The sequence below is a fragment of the Salvelinus sp. IW2-2015 genome, linkage group LG36 (assembly GCF_002910315.2).
Source record: "Salvelinus sp. IW2-2015 linkage group LG36, ASM291031v2, whole genome shotgun sequence".
Classification (NCBI taxonomy): Eukaryota; Metazoa; Chordata; class Actinopteri; order Salmoniformes; family Salmonidae; genus Salvelinus; species Salvelinus sp. IW2-2015.
The window spans coordinates 26,564,873-26,571,192 of NC_036875.1; the positions used below are offsets into that span (position 1 = coordinate 26,564,873).

General features: G+C 46.8%; 1 pseudogene; it reads left to right on the plus strand.

Annotated features, from left to right (window-relative positions):
* The window catches only part of LOC139023780 (carnitine O-palmitoyltransferase 1, muscle isoform-like), an 11,513-nt pseudogene extending 6,178 nt beyond the window's left edge, over positions 1-5,335 (plus strand).
* The last annotated feature ends 985 nt before the right edge of the window (positions 5,336-6,320 follow it).

Below are 6,320 nucleotides of genomic sequence, written 5' to 3' on the forward strand. Positions count from 1 at the left end.
TGCCCCTCAGTCCGGAGATGCCCCTCAGTCCGGAGCTGCCCCTCAGTCCGGAGCTGCCCCTCAGTCCGGAGCTGACCCTCAGTCCAGAGGCGGCCCTCAGTCCAGTGGCGCTCTCTACAATGGTCTTCAGTCCGGGACCCGCTGCGAGGGTCCCCGCTCCAGAGGCGCCACCAAAGCGGGTAATGACTATGGTGGAGTGGGGTCCACGTCCCGCACCCGAGCCACCGCCGTAAGAAGGCCCACCCGGACCCTCCCCTTCTGTGTCAGGTTTTGCGGAATGGAGTCCGCACCTTTGGGGGGGGATACTGTCATGCCCTGGCCTTAGTTATCTTTGTTTTCTTTATTATTTTGGTTAGGTCAGGGTGTGACATGGGGAATATAACCTACAAAGCATTACATGGGCTTGCTCCTAACTATCTTTCCGAGATGGTCCTGCCGTACATACCTACACGTACGCTACGGTCACAAGACGCAGGCCTCCTAATTGTCCCTAGAATTTCTAAGCAAACAGCTGGAGGCAGGGCTTTCTCCTATGGAACTCCATCTTTATGGAATGGTCTGTTTACCCATGTGAGAGACGCAGACTCGGTCTCAACCTTTAAGTCTTAACTGAAGACTCATCTCAGCGAACCGAACCGCCCTTGCTGTCTCTGCCTGGCTGGTCCCCTCTCTCCACTAGGATTCTCAGCCTCTAACCCTATTACAGGGGGTGAGTCACTGGCTTACTGGTGCTCTTCCATGCCGTCCCTGCGTCACTTGAGTGGGTTGAGTCGCTGACGTGGTCTTCCTGTCCGGGTTGGCGCCGCCCCTTGGGTTGTGCCGTGGCGGAGATCTTTGTGGGCTATACTCGGCCTTGTCTCAGGATGGTAAGTTGGTAGTTGAAGATATCCCTCTAGTGATGTGGGGGCTGTGCTTTGGCAAAGTGGGTGGGGTTATATCCTGCCTGTTCGGCCCTGTCTGGGGGTATCATCGGATGGGGCCACAGTGTCTCCTGACCCCTCCTGTCTCAGCCAGTATTTATGCTGCAGTAGTTTGTGTCGGGGGGCTAGGGTCAGTTTGTTATATCTGGAGTATTTCTCCTGTCTTATCCGGTGTCCTGTGTGAATTTAAGTATGCTCTCTCTAATTCTCTCTTTCTCTCTTTCTTTCTCTCTTTCTCTCTCTCGGAGGACCTGAGCCCTAGGACCAGGACTACCTGGCATGATGACTCCTTGTTGTCCCCAGTCCACCTGGCTGTGCTGCTGCTCCAGTTTCAACTGTTTTGCCTGCGGCTATGGAACCCCTCGCACCGCGTTTGGCATGGGAGTACTTCACAGTAAGGCTGTCATCGGTTAGGTAGGGGAAAGACGTTTCAACTTCAATGATATCTACCACCGTACAAGTTAACTAAGCAACAATGGTATAATCAAATTTCAAATCAATGTATTTTATAGCCTGTCTTACATCAGCTGAATATATCAAAGTACTGTACGAAAACCCAGCCTAAAACCCCAAACAGCAAGCAATGCAGGTGTTAGAAGCACGGTTGGCTAGGGAAAAACTCCCATGAAAGGCCAAAACTTTAGAAGAAACCTAGAGAGGAACGCAGGCTATGAACCAGTCCTATTTCTGGCTGTGCCGCGATGGAGATGTATAACAGAACACAGGCAAGATGTTCAAATGTTCATAAATGACTCAGGCATGGTCAAAATAATTAATAATCAAAGTAGTGTCGAGGGTGCAAACAAGTCAGCACCTCAGGAGTAAATGTCAGTTGGCTTTTCATTAGCTGATCATTGGAGAGTATCTTCTACGCTCCTGATGCTCTAAGACAGTTGAAAAAGCAGTGTCTGGGCACAGGTTAGCACGTCGGTGAACAAGGTCTGGTTGCATAGCGCAGGCAAAACAGTTGAAACTGGAGCAGCAGCCACAGCCAGGTGGACTGGGGACAACAAGGAGTCATCATGCCAGGTAGTCCTGGTCCTAGGGCTCAGGTCCTCCGAGAAGAGAGAAAGAGAGAAAGAAAAGAGCGAAAGAGAGAATTAGAGAAAGCATAAAAATGTGCTGGCTCATTTAGGCGTTGAAAAAAGTTGAAACGCCTCTCTGTCTATACTCCCCCTCTTTTTTTAAAAGGGTCTTCGACAGCTCACCGAGTGATGGCAAAGAGGCACATTCAGGCAGTTGGCTTCGCAGTTCAACGTCACCCCAGACGGCATCGCCTCTCACCTGAGCCGCGAAGGTACTCAGACACATCTACCTGTCGGGAGTGACGTCATGGAGAAAGCGCGCCATAGATTTAAGGTTTGTTTTTCCAATATTATCAGTAGACAGTTATTACCGCAATCCTTGGACTGATAGCTAGCTGTGTTTGTTGTTGCAGTCCAGCAATAAACAAATTATTTCAAGTTATTATTATTGTCTTTGATTGATTTAGGTGTGTGTAAGGCCTACCGCTGAAGGTCGGACCAGATTGCTTGCACATCTAGGAATAGCCTAGTTGGTCTGTTTGTAGGCATAACTACCTAAATGAACAATTGAATTATATTATTTATTCAGAATGGGATATTGACAGGGTCTACCCTGGCCAAAGCCCATTCCAGTTTTTGCTGATGTGGTGGATAGCATCATGAGCACCATATATGCTAAGGATAGACCCATCACTGGGAATGATAGACCCATCAGAGGACCATGTCTGTCAGGTCAGTGAGGCAAATAACACACATGTGAACAGGCACTGTGGAACAGTGATACAATCTTCTTTTCGGCCCCTGTTGGTTATCTGTCAAAATAATTTCCTCGTGAAGGAAAATAAATCAATTTTTGATTGTTTGATGGTTACGATTTTTTTGCTTTGCTATTTTGTTGTGATAAAATGAGGTAAAGTTGTGTTCTCTCCTGTGTCCAGTTGGCTACATGACAGTGAATGAGTGCCATTCCGTTTGAAAAACAATTTTAAATAGTTTGCTTGCCTGCAGACCTGACTTCTCATTTCCACTCTCCCTCGTCTCCCTCACGTTTTTTCCCAGTTGGCTACATGACAGTGCAGACCCAGACAGGCTGAGTGCCATCCTGTTTTCCACAGGCTGTGGCTCTCTCTCATCCTCATGCTGAGGTACACTCTCAAGCCCTTCTCTCCTACCACGCCTGGATCTTTGAGTCCACGGGCAAAATTCGCTTCTGCACCAACTCTGGCTGGTATGTCTGTTAATGTCTCTATTTCGAAAATCAACATGACCAAAAGAGCAGCTACTCATAGCTCAGAATCAAGACAATATATTGTCCTGAGCTCAGTAATTTGATTTATTCTGGCAATTAACCCAGTCCATTGTGGTTGTTGTTGTTTCTCTCCAGAGTCTGGTGAAGATGTTATCTGGGCGCAGACCTCTCCTCTATAGCTTCCAGACCATCCCTACCTCAGACCTACTGTGCCTAGCGTGATTGACACCATAACCAGGGTGAGAGAAAGAATAGATGTTTATGTGTCTCATATGCGTGGTTGAAATTACAATATCAAACTGATAATTATGTTCAGGAGAGACGAGGACCATATATAACCATAATGTAGCACTACATAATCGGTTATTATATCATATAATCTCTCTAATGACCTTGCAGATACCTGGAGTCAGTTCGCCCCCTGCTGGATGATGAGCAGTACAACCAGATGGAGGTGGTGGCCAATGACTTTCAAGAAGACCAGGCACCCAACTCCAGAAATACCTCATCCTCAAATCCTGGTGGGCTACTAATATGTACGTATTCCGATTGTTTCAAAGTGCCTGTTAGGAAGTACATTAAACAATAATGTTGGTTAAGCTTTAATTTAAAAAAGAAAATGACTGTTAATTAGTGTTTTTTGTGGGAGTGTGAAATTGCTGTTAAAATAAACCAACAATAGTAGTTAAACAAATGATTCGTAATAGACTTGTTTTTACTGTTGCAGGTGAGTGATTGTGGGAGGAAGTACATCTACCTTAGAGGCAGGACGTCCCATCATGGTCAACATAACTTCTACGCCATGTTAAGACATGTCTGTACTGTACATGTACTGTAGACATTATACAGGGAACATGGCATTAACTAAGATGCAATCCAGTAACCCTTCCCTAATTGTGTAATGATGATCTGATTTAGGATGCTGCCTGTTACGTGACTCCCACACACAGACAGGCAGCTCGGTTGCAGGGAATGTTGTTCACGGCTATGCTGCAGTACCGCCGCAAAACTAGAGAGAGGAGAAACATGCACCGGTAACGAAACCCCTCTCTCTTCTCTCTCACCGCTCTTCTCCCCTCTCTCCGCTTCCCTGAGAGTATTTGGGTCCCTCCCCATTTCCTTGGACCATTGGCCCTCTCTCTAACCCGCTTAAATAACCCAGTCATACTCCCTCCTCCCTTCTCTGTTAACCGTAAATTCATCCTCCATGCCCTTTGACTTATTTCTGCTTCTACTAAGTAACCCCACTCTCTACCCCTCTCTCTCTCTCTCTCTTCTTTTCTCTATATCTCTTCCCTCTCCCTCTGTCTTTCTCTCACTAGTTGAGGGCTCTGGGGTGGTGCCCATTGTTCTTCTCAGCTGGAAGGATGTTCAACACCACACTATTCCCTGGTATAGAGACAGTGAGCACACTGATGCCTGCTGGGGGCATAACAACTATCAAACTATTTGCTGAGGTAGTTGCATGACTAAATATGAACATGTATTTGTGTAAAGACACATATCCGACAATCATAGACCATCACGCTATAATTCAACGAGAAGCGTTTGTGGATCCCCCACCCCCAAAATATCTGTTCTATGTTTCTCTCCTCTTCCCCTCTCCTTCTCCGTGGTCCAGACTTGTGTTCAGCACCTGAGGACCGCGAAGCACCTTGTGGTGCTCCATAAGGGCCGCTTCTTAAGGTGTGGCTGTACTACGGGGGACGTCACCTCTGGCCCTCTACGCTGGAGACTCCAGTTCCAGAGGATCCTCGACGTACAGCCAGGAGCCACGCCTGCGGGAACTCCAACTGGCTGCCCTCACAGCCGGCAACAGGTATACACACATATAGCATGAAAACGCAGACACACCTGCACCACACACCACACACGAGGGGTACATATACAACTTCCCCTTCCTTCACACACATCAGAATATAAACAGCCACCTCTTCTCCAGAGTTCGTGGGCGCGGGCTCGTCTGAAATACTTCCAAGCCAGGGGTGTTAACAAAGCCTGCTTCTGTGAAGGCCATCGAGAGCGTCAGCTTTCTTCCTCAACCTTGATGACGAGGTGCAATGGTTATGACCCTGACAAGCTGAGGTCATTGGACTGTAATGCCACAGTCCCTGCTGCAGGGGAAGTGCTATGACAGGTGAGACAAACAGAATTGCTATGACAGGTAGGACAGGACAGGAAAAGAGGAAGAAAAACATCTATGTAAAGTAGGGCTATTTTCAGCTAAACTGTAGTTTAGTCGGTAAATGCTGTTCTGTGACTGCCTTGTGATGAGTGTGTTACAGTGTTTAACCCGATATGCAGTCTTTCTCTCAGGTGGTTTGAAAATCTTTCACTCTGATCGCTTATTAAGAACGTAAACTGGGGCGTTAATGCAGTAACACTCAAGGCAGACGCTCCCATTATAGGACACAATGTGGGAGGTAATAACCATATTATTGATTGGTTGCATTAAATGAACAAACAACGTTTTCTAAAACCACATTTTAAAGTGAGTGCGTTCGAGCCCTGAAATGCTGATTGGTTGAAAAGCGTGGTATATCAAAACCATACTACCACGTGTATGATGTTGGGAAACCAGTTTTAATAGCAATAATGCCTTGGGGGTTTGTGGTATATGGCCAATATACCACTGCTTAGGGCTGTATCCAGGACTCCACGTTGCATCGTGCTAAGAACAGCCCTTAGTCGTTGTAATTGGTCATATACCACCCCACGCTGCCTTATTGCCTAAATATAGACTAAGTGTACAAAACATTCAGGACACCTGCTCTTTCCATGACAATAGACTTACCAAGGTGAGTCCTGGTGAAATTATGATCCCTTATTGATGACACTTGGTTCAATCCACTTCAATCAGTGTAGATGAAGGGGGGAGGAGACAGGTTAAAGAATTGATTTTTAAGCCCTGGAGCAATCGAGACATGATTGTGGGTATGTCCTACATTCAGAGTAAGATGGGCATGCCTTTGCAAACAGGGTAGATTAGGTGCCAGGCGCACCAGTTTTGTGTCAAGAACTACAACACCTGCTGGGTTTTTGCATGCGCAAACAGTTTCCCGTGTGTATCAAGAATGTCCACTCATCCAACAGGAATCAGCCAACCTTGACACAAACTGTGGAAGC